Raw genomic sequence first — 18,524 nt, 5'->3', positions numbered from 1 at the left:
CTGCAAATTTCAATTTTTAATTTCTATTTCTTCAATTTTTCTTTATTTTTAACACAGCTGAAATTTCAAATCTTTACAGATTCAAGGACGACACAAAGTAGGACTAGTAACGAGGAAGATCAAGATCAAATTTTTGGATTTCCGGAGTGAACGAACTCCGGCCGTGAGTATTTAAATTAATTTTTCTGTTTTGTTCATACTAGTCCTATTTTTCCTAGATTAGAATTTTACTCTTGTTTAAAAAAAATTATTAAAAAAAATTATTAATTAAAATAATAAAATAATAAAAAATAAATAAATAAAAGAAAAAAAAATTTAGCTAGTTTGCTTGGTCAACTATTCAAATGCAATTTAATGTCATGACATAAAATGTTAAAAATCTTCTTGATTGTTGCATATAGTATAAAGCATTTGCATAAAATAATCTAAGGGCTGAACCCATTAAATAGATAAGGTCGGGATTTCATCACTCGTCCTTAGCCCAAAAATCATCCCAGTGCATAAATATCCTAAGCCTAATTAAAATCAACTAGACGTTGGCCCCTAAGGATATTCGAGCTCAATAGGACGAAGACCACTGAAAGTTGCACCAATTTCGCTCTATGACCCCGGTCGATGTCTAGGCAAGCTTTGTCCCTCTAAGTGATTGAAGGGAGACAGTTTCTGTTCGAGAAAAGTGGGTTTTAAGTGGGACCTTTGCTACACGCATCGTGACCCCTCCATTTACCTGGGAGCTTACCTGGTCGACTAGGTTATTAGACCGGATTGGAGGCTTAAGTGTACTCTTCAAACCAGTTAGGAGCTGTCTAGAAATTTTTTAGGAAAACATTAGAAATAAGGGTGCTATGCTTTGATACTGTTTGATTGTGAATAATTTTAGTAGCAGGGTGTCAATATTCATAGCTTTAGGTAATATTCATACTCATCCAAAACTCTAAAATATATGTATATATACAAAATAAATAAATAAATAAATAATAATAATAATAATTAAAAAAAAAAGTCGACTGGTTAATTGGTCAGTATATGCGGTTGTGGCAAAGGGATAAAACGAAAAGATTATTCCGAGTTGAATCTAGGGATAAAAGTTCAAATAATCAAATGGAAGATAATGGTAGTAATCAGGGAGATAATGAATTTCAAGATGATTTACCTATTAGAACGCTTCGTGATTATCTACAACCCACTAGGACCAGTACCCCATCTTGTATGGTTATTCCTACTGCTGCGGGAGCTTTTGACATGAAACCAGGAATAATCCAATTACTCCCAAAGTTTCACGGACTTGATTCTGAAAGTCCCTATTTGCATCAAAAAGAATTTGATGAAGTATGTTCAACACTTCATTTCAATGATATCACTGAAGAAGTAGTTAAGCTTAAGTTATTTCCTTTTTCTTTAAAGGAAAAAGCTAAGTCATGGTTACACTCCTTAAGGCCTAGGACCATAGCTACCTGGCAAGAAATGACAAGAGAATTTTTAAAGAAATTCTTCCCAACACATAAAACAAACACACTTAGAAGAAATATCATGAACTTTGCACAAAAAGATGGAGAAACATTTTTTCAGTGTTGGGAAAGATTTAAGGACCTTCTGCTTGCTTGCCCACATCATGGATATGAAATTTGGAGGGTCATTAGTTTCTTTTATGATGGTTTGTCCTCCAATATGAGACAATTTGTAGAAATGATGTGTAATGGTGAATTCATGAGTAAGGAACCAAATGAAGCTTGGGATTATTTTGATCTTTTAGCAGAAAATGCACAAGCTTGGGATACAACAGATAAAAATGAAAAATCTAAAATAGCACCTAATGCAAAAGGAGGAATATATCTTATTAAAGATGATAATGATGTCAATGTAAAAATTGCTAATCTGACTAGGAAGGTTGAAGCCATGGAATTAAGCAAAGCCAATATAGGAAAAGCACAAACTATTGTTGAAAGTATATGTGGAATTTGCGAGAGTAATACACATGTAACCAAGGATTGTCCTACAATCCCTGCTTTTCAAGAAGTGTTGCATGATCAAGCAAATTTCACCAATACTTATAAAAGACCATTTCTAGAAACATATAATCCTAATTGGCGAAACCATCCTAACTTTAGCTGGAGACATGGACCCACTGCCAATGAATCTCAAGGAAATTCTGTTCCTACTCCTTATGTGCCACCACATAGGAAATCCCTTAAAGATACTTTGCAAACCTTCATGCAAGGGCAGACTCAAATAAATCAGAATACAATGCAGTCACTTCAAGAACTTAAAAATTCTGTAGGTAGAATTGAGGCTCAACTCAATGTTAGGGAAAAAGGGACATTTCCAGCCCAATCTCAATCTAACCCAAAGGGTCAACATGAGGTCCATGAAGCAAGTTCATCCCAACCTAAATTTGAGCAAGTTAAGTCTGTCACAACCCTTCGTAGTGGAAAAATAATTAACAAAGAAATTCCGACAAAAGATGGCAAACCTGAAAAATCTATTGAAAAGAAGGATGAAGATGATAATGAACAAGATGATCCAATACCCCATCACAAGATAGTTGCTCCATTTCCTCAGCGCTTGTTTGCAACTAAAAAGGGAATACCTGACCAAGAAATTCTGGAAATTTTTAAACAAGTAAAGATTAATATTCCTTTATTAGATGCCATTAAGCAGATCCCATCTTATGCCAAATTTTTAAAAGATCTTCGTACCATAAAGCGAAAGCTTTATGTACAAAAGAAAGCTTTTCTAACTGAACAGGTGAGTGCTATTCTCAAACACAACACCCCACCTAAATATAAAGATCCTGGTTGTCCTACCATATCTTGCATCTTAGGAAACTTCAGGATACAACGAGCCCTTCTTGATTTAGGTGCAAGTGTTAACTTACTGCCCTATTCAGTTTATGAACAGTTAGGACTTGGTGAACTAAAACCCACCAAGGTTACTCTCCAACTTGCTGATCGATCTATAAAGATACCAAGAGGAGTAGTCGAGGATGTACTTGTCCAAATTGATAAATTCTATTTTTCAGTCGACTTCATAGTATTAGATACCCAGCCTGTCATGAATTGTACCACTCCAATACCTGTTATCTTAGGCTGCCCATTTCTAGCTACTTCCAATGTTTTGATCAACTGTCGAAATGGAATAATGAAAATGTCATTCAGGAATATGACTATAGATTTTAATATATTTAACATTTGCAAACAACCCGATAATGACAACGAAAATGATGAGATTCATGGAGTTAATCTGATCGACTCCATTGTAGAAGATGCTCTTGTCCCATCTCTTTCTTCGGATCCTTTAGAAACATGCCTAACTCATTTCGGAAATACAGATATCAACCAAAACTTTAAAGAAATCAGTGCTATATTAGATTCGACTCCTTTATTGGATACGGATAGGTGGAAATCTCGTTTTGAAGAATTGCCCACACGCAACAATAGTCCTTTACCATCTAGTGTTCAAGCACCTAAACTTGAGCTAAAACCTTTGCCATCTGAGCTCAAGTACGCATACCTTGGTCAAGAAGAGACTTTTCCTGTGATCATATCATCCCAACTCGAACAAAGTCAAGAACTAAAATTATTAGAAATTCTCAAAGAGCATAAGGGAGCAATAGGGTGGACAATTGCTGATATCAAGGGAATTAGTCCCTCAATTTGCACTCATAGAATCCACTTAGAAGCTGATGCCAAACCTTCTCGTCAACCTCAACGTCGATTAAACCCAAACATGAAGGATGTGGTTAGGCAGAAGTTCTGAAACTTCTGGATGCGGGTATGATCTACCCAATTTCAGATAGTAAATGGGTAAGTCCAACCCAAGTGGTCCCAAAAAAATCTGGTGTTACTGTAGTCAAAAATGCCAACAATGAATTAGTTCCAACTAGGGTCCCCACTAGTTGGCGTGTATGCATTGACTATAGAAAACTTAATTCTGTCACAAGGAAGGATCACTTTCCTCTACCTTTTATTGATCAAATCTTAGAAAGGTTGGCAGGCCACAAATTTTATTGCTTCCTAGATGGCTATTCAGGTTACAACCAAATTGCAATTGATCCTGAAGATCAGGAAAAGACCACTTTTACATGTCCTTTCGGCACATTTGCTTACAAGAGAATGCCTTTTGGATTATGTAATGCTCCTGCAACCTTCCAAAGATGCATGCTCAGTATTTTCTCTGATATGGTTGAGCGTTTTTTGGAAGTCTTCATGGATGATTTTTCGGTTTTCGGCTCCTCTTTTGAAAACTGTGTGAACCATTTAAAGCTAGTCTTAATTCGGTGTGAGGAGAAAAATCTAATCTTAAACTGGGAAAAGTGCCATTTCATGGTAACTAAGGGAATTGTTCTCGGGCATGTCATTTCATCTGAAGGAATTGAAGTAGACAAGGCTAAAATTGACTTAATTGCTAACTTACCCAACCCAAAAACTATCAAAGATATACGCTCATTTTTGGGTCATGCAGGATTTTATAGGAGATTCATTAAAGATTTTAGCTCAATATCTAAACCCTTATGTAATCTCCTTCAAAAGGAAACCCAATTTGTGTGGTCTGAAGAATGTCAAAAAGCTTTTGATAAACTTAAAAGCTTGCTGACCCCTGCTCCCATCATGCAACTACCTGACTGGTCGCTTCCTTTTGAAATTATGTGTGATGCTAGTGAATATGCAGTTGGGGTAGTTCTAGGGCAAAGAAAAGAAAGAAAACCTTATGTTATCTACTATGCAAGTAAGACTTTAAATAGTGCACAAATGCATTACACCACTACGGAAAAAGAACTACTCGCCGTAGTATTTGCACTAGACAAATTTAGGTCTTACTTGATTGGATCCAAAATTATTATCTACACTGACCACGCTGCCCTTAAGTACCTTCTTTCAAAAAGGATGCTAAGGCGCGTTTGCTTAGGTGGATCCTTCTGCTCCAAGAATTTTTTCTAGAAATAAGAGATAAAAAGAGGGTAGAAAACGTAGTAGCTGATCACTTGTCCCGTCTCACTCTTCCAGATTCCTTAGACAATTCACCCATAAAAGACACTTTTCCTGATGAGCAACTATTTGAGATCACGTCGTCACCCTGGTTTGCAGACATTGCAAATTTTCTTGTCACGGGTGAACTCCCGATTCATTGGAATAAACAGGATAAAAGAAAATTTCTGACCGAAATAAAAAATTTCTTCTGGGATGATCCTTATCTTTTCAAATACTGCCCAGATCAAATTATTAGGAGATGTGTACCTAATGATGAATTTATTAGTGTCATTTTCTTTTGTCATTCTGAAGCTTGCGGTCGTCATTTCTCTGCTAAAAAAATGGCTGCAAAAATTTTACAGTGCGGTTTCTATTGGCCCACCTTGTTTAAAGATTCCCATAACTTTTGCAAAGCTTGCGAGCGTTGTCAAAAGTTAGGTGGGATAACTCGTAGGAATATGATGCCTCTCAACCCAATTTTAATTATCGAAATATTTGATTGTTGGGGAATAGATTTTATGGGCCCATTTCCTCCTTCATTCGGAAATTTGTACATCTTAGTAGCTGTAGATTATGTCTCCAAATGGATTGAGGCAATTCCTTGCAAGCATAATGACCATAAAACTGTGTTAAAATTTTTAAAAGAAAACATTCTTTCTCGATTTGGAACGCCTCGAGCCATCATCAGTGATGGGGGTTCAGACTTCTGTAATAAGCCTTTTGAGGCTTTAATGCGAAAATATGGGATCACCCATAAAGTCGCCACCCCTTATCATCCACAAACAAGCGGACAAGTTGAAGTATCCAATCGATCAATTAAGAATATTCTGAAAAAAACGGTTAACCCAAATCGCAAAGACTGGTCTTTGCGTTTAACTGATGCACTTTGGGCTTATCGTACTGCTTTTAAAAGTCCGATTGGTATGTCTCTGTACCGTCTTATTTTTGGCAAACCTTGTCACTTGCCTGTGGAATTGGAGCATAGGGCCTACTGGGCTATTAAGAAATTTAATTTTGACATGGATAAGGCTAGTTCACTACGCAAATTTCAACTTAATGAACTAGAGGAAATTCGGAATGAAGCATATGAGAATGCTCGAATTTATAAGAACAAAATGAAAGTCTTTCATGATAGAAATATTATAAGAAAAACATTTGAGCCTTCCCAGAAAGTTTTATTGTATAATTCACGACTTCATTTATTTCTAGGAAAATTGCGATCTAGGTGGACCGGCCCGTTTATAGTTAAAACTGTTTATCCGTATGGAACCGTTGAGATAGAGAATCCAAACACCGGTAATATTTTTAAGGTAAATGGCCAACATTTGAAGTTATTTTTGGATAACTTTATCCCAGAGATTGAATCGACCAATCTGGGAGATCCTGTTTATCAGGATTGATCTCTATATCTGCTAGAGATGTTCTGTTTGTACATAATTTTTTCATTTGCTATGATAATTGGTGAGCAACAACAGTATGCGGTCAGTCTATTAGGTAAATTCTAACCTTCAGCCTTATTATCCTTCATACAATCATATTTCATGCATTCATGTTGAAACATTGGGGACAATGTTGAATTTAAGTTAGGAGGAGAGATTACTGTATTTTTCTATATATCATACCAATTGTCATATCATTTCAAAAAAAAAAAAAACTATTACAAAAATAATAATAAAATAATAATATATATATATATATATATTATTTTGTTGCATCTAATTACCACTATATTTTTTTCAAAGAAATAAACATGTGCAGCTATTAAGGCAAGGAGCATATTATGACTTATTAGAGACCTATTATTAGATCCCCACACAAGTATTCAATGACAATAGGAAAATCTCAGGAGTTCACTTGTGTTACCTATTTGTTTGTTGACCTTATTCGCAAGAGAAGTACGAGTGTCCTTGTCTTAAAGTCCATGTTTTGGTTTTCACATAAAGATAGAGTTTGAAATTCCCGGCTAGATCACCTGGGTGCCTTATGTTCTGATCTTGGTTGACCTATAGTCACAATACAGTCACGTTACATATGTATATATATATATATAAAAGAGAGAGAGAAATAATACTGTTTGTCTTCACTGAGTAACCGGGCCTCTTGCCTACAAAGCAGCGAGTGTTCGCGTAAAAAGGTGAAAATGACTGAAATAAGAGACTAGTCTGGCCTCGTGGCGTAGTCTGGTTCGAGTAATTAAGTCCGAGGGGTGTTTCACCTAATGCCTTGAGCCAACTGGATCAAGAGTCATTGACCCAAAGCTCGTTACATGGACCTTACTAGAGCCTAATGGAGTCGGACTGTTGTAGTCACTATGCAAAAAAAAAAAAAAAAAAAACAATGTGCGGAAAAAATTAAACATGAGTAAGTTAGTTAAACTTAAACCAAGTGACGTGTGGCTGACTGGTTTGACTCCATTGTTTTAGGACTCTGTGTACCTGGGATGTCTAGTTGGGATTGATAGCTTCATTTTTATATGTGAACCATTCTGGATAAATAACATGTGATATTCGGAAAATTTTGTGGATCGGGAGCTAACAAATGGTAGTTAACACTTGTGAATTTGAGTAGTGCACCTAGAACTCAAAGGGTACCCAATTGTGGTGGAGGTATAGGTATTCTAAGACGTCACATTTACATTTGCCTTAAGAGTTGCTATATTTTAAAGTATCTTCTAACTTAAAAATGATGTTTGTGGATAACATCACTACAAACCCTTACGAGACAACACTCGTCCACTAGGGTAACCTAGGGGTTTAACGGCTTGTTGCACGTGCTAAGTGCAATTGTAATGCTCTACGAAAGTGAGTATTTATTTTAATTCATGCATATTGATAAAATAAACAATACTTTTGCACCCTCATTTTATCATTTTCACACTAAATTGCTAGAGACTGGCAATAAGTTAGTTGGGGGGTGTGATGAGAGTACAAAAGTGAAATTTTCATATTATCTTAATTAGTATTATAGCTAATCTTTATTAATAAAATTAATTAATTAATGCTTTATTTGTGTTTGAGTGCAAGTAATTCAAAAGATCCAATAATGCTGGGTTTGAGCCCAATGCTTGGCGTTCCGAGCTCAACAAATTCTTAGCGTCTCATCTGAGCCTCACGCCGCCCATCATCCGCACGCAATCCATTTCACTGTATCCAGATGCTTCAGCTAGCATAAGTGCCCGCGTTGTGGCATCAAACGTCTACAACCCGCCTCATTTAAAGCTCCCCTTCCGTTCGAGCAGGATTCATCCGTGAGGAGCTTCCCAGCGTCCGTCATCTCCAATCGTTTCATCTTCAAATTCCCAACGGCAGCGAGGGAAATCCAAAGCCAAACCGGCTCTTTCTTTCATCCGTGAAATAACTCCCCAAGCTCTTTTGGCTTCCAAGCAACAGAGAACCGTCCCAGCCATGAAGAGCATCCCAACCGATCGTGGCATCTCCTCAGAGTCCTTCCGTCTCCCCCGTTTCTTCCCAGCTTATCCACAAATCCAGCAGCTGTGAGGAGTCTTCTCAACTTCCCAACATAAATGTCTTCCCAGCTTCTCATCTACCCGTGAAGCACATTCCCACAAACAGAGTATGCATCCGTGAGGAGTTTCCCTGCATTTGTGGCGATGTGCGCAACTCCCAAACTTCTGCAACGTTCCCAGCTGAAGAGTCTCAAGCGATTCAACTTCATCCCGCATCTCAAGCAACCGGATCATCCCCAAACCTCCAAGCGTCTCACCAGCCGCGCCTTCAACATGCTATAAAAAGGGGAGCCATCCGGTGGAGGAGGAGGCCGACGAAAGAGGGGGGAAGCAGTCGACGGATTTAAGGGGGAGCCATCCGGAGCATCTCCTCTTCCAATCTTTCCAGCCGGGCGAGAGAGGAGGAGAAGCCACGAAGGAAGAGGCCACGGATCAGGCGAGGGGAGGCCATGGAACCAGGGAAGTCTTCAATTGCGTCTTTCCTAGCCGGGCGAGAGAGGAGGAGAAGCATCGGGAGGAGAAAAGCCAAAGAAAAGAAAGAAAACAGAGGCCTCTGTTTTCTTAAGAGAAGAAAGAAAAAGAAAAAGGGATTTATGCTTATTTTATTTATTCTATGCTAATCCCTTTTATAAAAATGTTTGCATCTCATATGGATAGCTAAATCTTTTTTAACTAAGGCTAGGGAAAAGCCTAGCATTTTCTTCATGTATTTTCTTTAATCATCAATGGGATTTTAATATTTTAGATTTGATTTATGGTGCAGTAGATTGATAGAAATTATTTCAAACTTATATATTTTCTTTGATTTGTTATTTTCCCCGGGTATAACAGATGCTTAGAAATCCCTGTAGTTTAAAATAGAATTACTGTAATGCTGCCCATAAAACTAAATCTATTTTATTATGATTAATAGATGATTTTAAGAAAAGCATGATTAAGTGCTAGGCTGAATCCTAATGCCTTAGTTATATTTTTGTCAATCTGAATATTATTTAGCCTTTAGTTTTTGTTCACTGTCAAATCCCTGTGGATTCGATCTCGGACTCACCGAGAATATTACTTTGCTACACCCTATACTTGGGGTATTCTACATTTAATTTCTCTTTTTAAAAGAGCAAGATTAAAATCGTAGCATGATCTCATAAAACAACAAGTTAGGTTGTGAGCTTGTAAAACAACCGGCTGTAATCCAAGAAGTTATAGTGAATTCCCAAGTGAGGCTTGGGGAGTGGACGTAGGAGCAAGGGTTAGCTCCGAACCACTATAAATTTCCTTGTGTTTGTGATTGCTTTGTTGTCTCTTACTTTCATTTCATTCACTGCACATAGCATCTAATTAATCCACTTACCAAAAGTATTAATTAGTTATTCACAAACCTTTTAATTGCAATAATTATTTTAAAACCCAATTCACCCCCCCTCTTGGGTTGTCTATCTGGGCAACAAGGAGGATGGAGAGGTCTAGAACTGCTACCTTGGTTACCTTGATCTTTCCATGAAAAGTTGGGATGATTCCTCCAACCTGGATTGTATGTGTTGGAATAAGGGTTGTTCTGCTACTGCTGCCTATTATAATTAGATACAAATTGAACCTGCATACAATCAGAACTCATGTAAGCTCCTCCAGAGCAATTACAACTCAATATAGGACTAGAAACGGAATTCACATTACCCAACTTACCGAATATTTTTACTAGAAAATCAACCTTGGCATTCAACATGTTTATGCCATCTACATCATACATATATGGAACTTTCTTAGGCATACCTCTTTCATTAGACCATTGATAATTGTTAGGGGCTATTTCTTCTAACAACTTATATGCCTTCTCTGTTGACTTACTCATTAAAGTACCTCCTGCAACTGCATCTATGGTAATCCTGACTGAATATGTTAATCCATTATAGAAAGTCTGTATAATCAGCCAGTCAGGAAGACCATGATGTGGACACTTTCTCTGCAAATCCTTAAACCTCTCTCAAGCTTCATACAAAGATTCACTGCAAATCACAAATTTTCATGAAATTGGCAAGGTGTGCATGTGGATCCTCAGCAGATCCTCCACCAAACTGCTCCTGCTGCACCATCTGGACGAGACCAGGCTTAATATCAAAGTTATTAGCATTGACTGTAGGTCTCACAATACTGGGTTGAGCACCATTGACATTCGGCACGGCATAGTCACTCAACAACCTTTTATTTTGGTTATCTTGGTTATCTGCCATGGCTATTGCTTGTTTTTGCTTTAGCTCTAATCTTTGTTGTTTCCTTAATGCTTGTAGGGTTCTCTCAATTTCTGGATCAAAAGGTTCAATTAACTCACAGTTTCATGGCATACATTAAATACAGAAAACATAAATTAATAAAATGAACAAAATAGTCTAAATTAATGCAGAAAATTATTTATATTGATATTAAAAACAATCCTTTCTGGCAACGGCGCCAAAGACTTGATAGTCCCTAGACTCTACCACAAGTGCATGGGTCATGACAAGTAGATCATAAGGCAAAAAGAGTATTGTTTTCACAAGGAGAAGATTCAAGTAACAATTTATAAAATTTTCTATATTATTTAGACGATTCCAAATTGATGTGACTGACTGCAAATTCTTAACCTGAAAAAAAATCAAATATGAAAGGTTCCTAGGGCTTGGATTTCATCAATTGAATTTCTTCAATGAATTTAAATCTGGTTGTTAATATTCTGCTATTACAATGACCAAATCCCTTTTTTATAAGTGATATCCTCTTTCAAGGCATAACACATATACTTACATTAATCCTATGTCTATTTTCGTGATCATAGAAATTAATATAAATTTATTATGATCCATGAAATTCTTGAATGTAGGTCACAAAGGTGTGCATTTGTTTCTAAACTACACTGCCAATGTTTGATAAATTCACCAACTAATATTGAACTTCAACTTTCATTACTCCATTCAACATCTTAGGCATATAATTTATGGCTAGTAAATTGCAAGAATGAAAACCGAAATCATCAAATTGCAATTAACAAAGGATATTCAATATAACCATACTCAATTCATATTAAAAATTCAATGACTACGCCCTAGCCCTAAGATAAGAAAACTAGCAAATCATAACTAATAAATTAATCCAATTATTTCTTAAGCATAAATTTGCATTCAACATCCTTAATAACAATTCAGCAAATAAAAAAAAATTAGAGAGAGAAAAAGAACTTTGTATTTGCAAAAATCTTCCGCTCCATTCTTTGTCCCAGAATTTCAGTTATTCTTTTTTCTCCTAGAATTTCTGGCTTTTCCTCTTCCCGGAATTCCAGATTCTCAGAGTTTTCTTCTTCCTTATCTGCTGCTGAAATTCAGAATTCTAGGCTGATTTTATTACTCGACTCCCAGCTGGATTTAGAGCACCAAAACGACACACTTTGGTGTTGGACCGTTCACAAAAATTTTAGATCTCATTCTCAGATTTCCAACGCACCTAGGATTGCTTTATTCTGACTTCTAGAACTCAAGATACAAACTGAAAACCGAAACATGGTCTGGGTCACAATAAACTTCTGGATAGATTCAGACTTCTCCGTTTCTGCTAAATTTTGAACTTTAAAATGGTGGAACTGGGTTTTAGGCTCTCCATAAAAGTTTTAGGCCTACGTCTTAGCTTTCCAGCAAGCTAAACAACACCTAAAACCGAGGCCTGTAGCTTTAATTATAATCCAAAATCTAAATAGTATTCTGGTTTGACTAGACCAGCCCAACTAGGACTTGCTCTCTAGGCCTAGGCCTAGCCCGAATTTTGCCTCTTCACATGAGCCCAATTTCAACGTAATTCAATAGTTAAACACCTGCAAAAATACCAAGAATTATCAAGAATTAAATAAATATAAAAGACACCTAAATTCTAGACAAATGAGCTAAGAACATACAAAATACTCTTAAACAAAACAATTAAGACTAAAAAAATGTGTGAAATAAATTCCCACATCACATCACCGGTTATTTCAATTTTACCAACAAAATTAAGTTTTATCAACAAAATATCATGAGTAATTTCTAGTAATAAAAATTATATTCATAAAAAAATTGTCACCATAAATATGGTGCCAAAATGTGGCATTTAATATGGAACCTTTATACATAACCACAAAAACGGTATGCAAAATTTTAGATCACCGTGTATAATTATATATTTTTAATATATGGTGACAAAATAGTAGTTTCAAAATATTTTTGTTACCAAGTATATTTTATTTATTACCAATTATTTATATGTCTTAGACTTGCACAATTTAGGTTGTATTGATTTTCTAATTCAAATATGACTTAGTTTTCCTAAAATAGATTTGATTAGTAGAAATAAATATGAAAAAGCTAAAATTTTACAAGAGATAGATCTTGACTTCTACATTAATTTTACCTTCTATTGCTCCACCAAATTCTTCTCGAATTTAACAACATACTTGATCAATATTTTTTATTAAAAAAAATTTTAATTTGATCGGTCTATTTTAGGATCCAAATGATACCTGATTTTTTTAAAAAAAAAAAAATCTTCTCAATTGATTTCATATGACTAAGTTACAACCTTTAAAATTTTGATGCATGATTCAGCTTTCCAATATAATCAATCTCACTTCTAGACCATTTCTATTCCTACTCATAGTAACCAAAATAGTCCACATCAAGTCAGATAATCTTACTCACATTTAAACTGCTTTCTTATTAATATTGTTCTTATCATGCTTAACTCTTTTTTGAGTTAGACGAGTCAAAGGTATAGCTATACGAAATTTTTTTTCCACAAATCATCTATAATAACCTACCATCCTTAGGAAACTACAAACTTTTGAGATATTTGTTGGCTTGATTCCATTGTACCACAGCTTCCACTTTCATTGGATCCATAGAAATTCCGTCTCTAGATACAATATGTCCCAAAAATACTTACTTATCTAACCAAACCTCACACTTCCTAAATTTAGCATAGAGTCTCTCATCTATCAAAATTTGGAGCAGACATCGCAAATGTTCCTCATGTTTCTCTTTTCTTTTCGAATGAACAAAAATATCATCAATAAATACCCCAACAAATTGATCTAGAAAAGATTTGAATGTTTTGTTCATTAAATCCATAAAGGCTATTGGAGCATTCATAAATCAAAAAAGCACCACAAAATTTATAGTGTCCATAATGAGTTCTATATGTAGTCTTTAGTATATCCTCTGCATTGATTTTCAACTAATGATATTCTAAGCGAAGGTCAATCTTAGAGAAAACCTATGCATGTTGCAACTAATCAAATAAATCATCTATTCGAGATAAAGGATATTTGTTTGTTATGGTAATTTTTTCAACTCCCTATAATCAACGCATAGTCTCCTACTTCCATTTTTTATTTTTATGAATAATGTTGGAGGTCCCCAAGGTGATACACTTGGTCATATAAAATCCTTGTCCAGCAAGTCTTGCAACTCATCTTTCAATTTTTTAAACTCAACGGGGACCATTTGATAAGGAGCTTTGGATGTTGGATCGAAATCAAGTACTAGAGTATTGGTATATTTAATTTCTCTATCCGATGGCAATTTAGGTAAATCCTCAAAAAAAAAAGTCCAAAAAATCATTCACTATAGGAATGTTCTCTAACATCAATTCATCTTGTTGCATTCACATATCGAATCCAAGCAGCCTCTACATCCTTTCCTTATCATTTTGCCTAGCTTGCAAAGCCGAGATAATACATGGCATGGTAACTCCCATATTTCCAATGAAATTGAACTCTAGTTCACCTGATATCTGGAAGTTCACAATTTTTCTATGACAGTTCACTGAGTTATGATAAGCAGTAAGCCATTCCATCCCTAGAGTGACATCGAAATCCCACATGTCAAGCACTATTAGATCAGAAAGCAACTATCTATATGCTATTCTAACTCTACATAACTTGTATATATAATCAATACTCAATATGCCTCCTACTAGTGTCTCAATATATAATTTAGTTGTGTGAGGTTCATATAATATATCATGATTTTTAATAAAAGTGGTGAATATGAATGAATGTATAACACTAGGATCAAACAAGATATAAGCATAAGCATCAGATATAGGAATAATACCTATCACCACTGCATAAGAAGCCTCTACATCTTATTGTGCAGGAGTGTAATCTCTTTCTTGAGCTTTTGGCTTTTGGCTTCCTTCCTTAGCTTGAGTAGATTTATTTTCATTTTTTTGAGTGTAGTCTGCTATTCTGCGTATTTTCATTTTTTTGAGTGTAGTCTGCTATTCTGCGTCCTTTCTGATGTAGCTATAATAAGAACAAATATTCCATGGGTAATTTGTAACCTCATGATCCCAGCCACATCTCAAACATTTAGCACTATCATTCCCACGGTTTCTATCATTTGCTAGCCTCTTGGCTGGGCTGTTATTATTCTTATTCCATCCTTCAAATTCTCTAGACTTGTTCCTTTTTTCTATTTCTTTCCATCTCAATATAAGTTTTATTGACTTTCTTTCAATTATTAATGCTTTGTTCACCACAATTGTGTAGGTAGTCAATTCATAAGGTATCACTTGTTTTATAATTTGGGTCTTCAATTCCATCTCAAATTTATGCACTTGATCTTGCTCATCCTTAACCAACCTTGGCCCTGCCTCCTTCTCTCCCAAGCTTCTTGGAGCTCGTCCAAAACTCATCTGCATCTTCTGTCCAAGTGAGAACTTTCTTCCTGCCTCTCAAACTCTCATTTTAGCAAATAAATTTGACTTCATATTCCGCAACTGTCATATTTTCTTGATTTAGGTAAATAAATTCTTGCTCTTTCTGCATCCTCATACTCTAGGGCAAGTAATTATCATAATTTGCTCTTCGAAATCTTTCCCAAGTAACTTGTCCTTATCTTGTTCATATTTATATTTCAGTATCTACTACCAGTTGAATGCCTCATCCTACAACATGTAGGATTTATAAAGGATCTTTTCAGCATCACGACATCTCTAAGTGGCAAATGTTTTTTCTATATCCATAAGCCAATTTTTGGCTTCTAAAGATTCTATAGTCCCCTTGAAAGTTGGTGAAGCCAGCTTCTTGAACTCCATAGTATTATTTCACTGCTCTTGCTACTCCCCACATCCTTGTTGTTGCTGTGCATGATGCTGCAGTTCAATCTATTGTTGTACCTATTGCTACTAGAGCAACTGTTGCTGTATTTGTTGCTGCATATGCATCACTTCAATGAAGATCTGCATTATTTGGATTAAGCCTGGTTTTTTCTACTCTGCCTAAGTGTTTCTAGTTGGATCAATGACTCCCTTCTATTGAGGAGTGCCACGGACCTGTTGGGAAGTGTCGTCGTCCTGCTGGTTTAATGCCACTCTAGTAGCATCACGAGCATCTCTTTTTATTCGATGTTGAGGCATCCTAACCTATATCCTTCATATAGAAACAAATCCTTAAAAACCTATCAATTTATTAAAAATAACTTATGTCACATCATCATAAATTAACGTCTCAATGTCCCTAATGTTTATCCATCTACACTCATCCTAAGTCTGATTTTATAACTTATGATTACTCCAGAATGGCCGTAGACAAAAGATAAAGAGTAGTGAAAACCAGCCCATTTGCGAGTCGACCCAAGTAGATCACAAGTAGACCTTTGGAAAGCACGAGTCGACCTCAGAATTAGTGAATCGACCATAGAATGGCTGCAACCGAAAGACAAAACTTAGAAAAATGAGTATTTTTTGGAGTCGACTCTTGAAGAACATGAGTCGACCCATGAAGACCACAAGTTGAATTCTAAAGAAGTTGAGTCGACCCCTCTGTGTTTAACAAAAGTAACGACTAATTTTTCTACAAAATCAAAACAACTATATATATCCTCTCCCAATAGCTATTTCAGCCCCTCTCACGGCTATGAACGGTCTTCCAATAAATTTTCAAAATATAAATGCATTGGTACCCTCCAAGAATTGAAAAGGAAAGGGTGAACAAGTAAAAGAAAAGAAGCATTAAGTGAGAGAATCTTAAAGATTACATCCTCCATATTATAAGAGCATTAACAACAAAGCTTTCAAGCCAACATCAATCTCATCTAATGCTTCCTTATGCACCTCAATGAAACTCAATCTGCTCTTCAAGGAGTTTTAGTTCTTGTATTCTTTAAGTTGTTTGTTGTAACAAGTTTCAAAAGTTGAAACTTGGAAAAATGGATGGTATCATTATCAAGCCTAGGGAATGCTTTAATAGGGGTGGTTTTGGTTGATTTCCAATGCAAATCAACCAAGTTGATTGTGAACCTGAGTAAAACAATCAAATTTTTATCTTTGGATAGATTATAGTGAAATTTTCAAGAAGGGTCTCTTAGGGAGTGGATATAGGTGCATTTACACTTTATCACTCACTTCACACCCATGTTGAAAGTTAAATATTTAATTGCATATACTTATTAAAATTTTTATAACCCAACTCTCCCCTCTCTTGGCTTGCATAGCTGGGCAACAAGTGATATCATAGTCTAGTACTCTAGCCCCTATAGACTTAATCGTCAAGAGAAAAAGATCAATGACAGCCCAAATTGGATCTTCCTTTGCTAAGGGACAGTCAACTAACTGCTCTCTATTCTTCAATGACACAAACTACACATATTGAAAAACATGCGTGCACATTTTTAATTTAAGCGCTAGATTATGATATGTGCAGTGTCATAATCAATGGACTATACACACTCACCAAAGTGGATGGAATCTCCTTTTTCAAGCTTGAAAGAGAATATGATGATTGAAAATGGCTCAGCTCAATGCTAAAGCCATGAATATTTTATATTGCTCATTAGATACTAATGTATCCAATAGGATCTCTACCTATATTTCTTCAAAAAAATATGGGATACATTAGAAGTAACTTATGAAAAAAACCAATAAAATGAAAGATTCTAAAATAAATATGCTTGTTCATAAATATGTATTATTTAAGATAGAGCCAGGTGAATCTATAATGAAAATGTTCACTATATTCACTAACATTATCAATGGATTAAAAAGCCTTGGGAAGGAATACACTAAAAGTGATCTTGTGAAGAAAATTATCGATTCTTTACTAAGGGCATGGTAAGTGAAGGTAACATAATACAACAAGTAAAGGGCCACAACAATCTACAGATGGAGGAGATGCATGGATCCCCGATAACCCACAATCTCACCAAACCACAATAGTGAAGAGAAGTCAAAGAATCACCCTCAAATCAGTGGCCAAGGATGAAGAAGAAAGCAATGAATCCAAGGATGAAGATGAGGATGAAAAGATGGCCATGATCACCCAGACATTCAGAAGATTTATGAATAAGAAAAGGCAAGGGTTTAAGAAGAAGCCAATGTCGAAGGGAGAGAAAAGCAAGGAGAAGAAAAAGGAGTAGTTGATCTGCTACGAAAGCATGAAATTGGGATATTTCAAGGCAGATTGTCCTCTCCTCAATAAAGGCCCTAAAAGAGTGAAGAAAAAGGTGATGTTGATGGCTTCGAGCGACAACAACGAGTCAAATTCATAGGAAGAAGCTCAAAAAATGGTGAATCTGTGTCTCATGGCTTATGTGGATGAGGTAACTTTAGAAACTCTAATTTATTTTACACTTGAAGAGCTTCAAGATGCTTTATATGATTATAGGTCTCTACCTTTCCATCCGAACCTATCTTCCTTTTATAGATCCATTTGCATCCAATAGGTACTATACCTTCTGGTGGATCTACTAAGGTCCAGACTTGGTTGGAATACATGGAGTCTATCTCTGACTTCATGGCTTTCAGCCATTTCTCGGAATCGATATCTGATATCGCCTCGTTGTAGGTATTGGGATCCTGTACATGTTCCCTATCTCCCATGAGGAACATTTCCTCGGTATCCTCTACTAGTATACCTAAGTATCTATCAAAAGGATGGGAGACCTTACTTGATCTACGAGGTGGAGGAGGTACTACGTGTACTGGCTCTATGTGCATAGGTTCTATAGGATCCATTACTCGTTGCTTTTCAGAGACTTTTTCTTCAAGCTCAATTTTTCTTCTACTTCCTCTATCAAGGATAAACTATTTTTTCAAGA

At 35.9% G+C, this 18,524-nt stretch overlaps 1 non-coding gene across 1 annotated transcript; it reads right to left on the bottom strand.

The window, feature by feature from the left end:
- Positions 1–1,512: 1,512 nt before the first annotated feature.
- On the bottom strand, positions 1,513–1,619 carry LOC113461579. The gene has a single exon (XR_003383857.2). It is a non-coding gene; the product is annotated as a small nucleolar RNA R71 (small nucleolar RNA).
- Positions 1,620–18,524: the final 16,905 nt, after the last annotated feature.

The sequence above is a fragment of the Phoenix dactylifera genome, chromosome 9, assembly GCF_009389715.1.
Source record: "Phoenix dactylifera cultivar Barhee BC4 chromosome 9, palm_55x_up_171113_PBpolish2nd_filt_p, whole genome shotgun sequence".
Lineage (NCBI taxonomy): Eukaryota > Viridiplantae > Streptophyta > Magnoliopsida > Arecales > Arecaceae > Phoenix > Phoenix dactylifera.
Note: the sequence above shows the minus strand (reverse complement) of the source record. Positions and strands in the feature narration are given on the sequence as shown.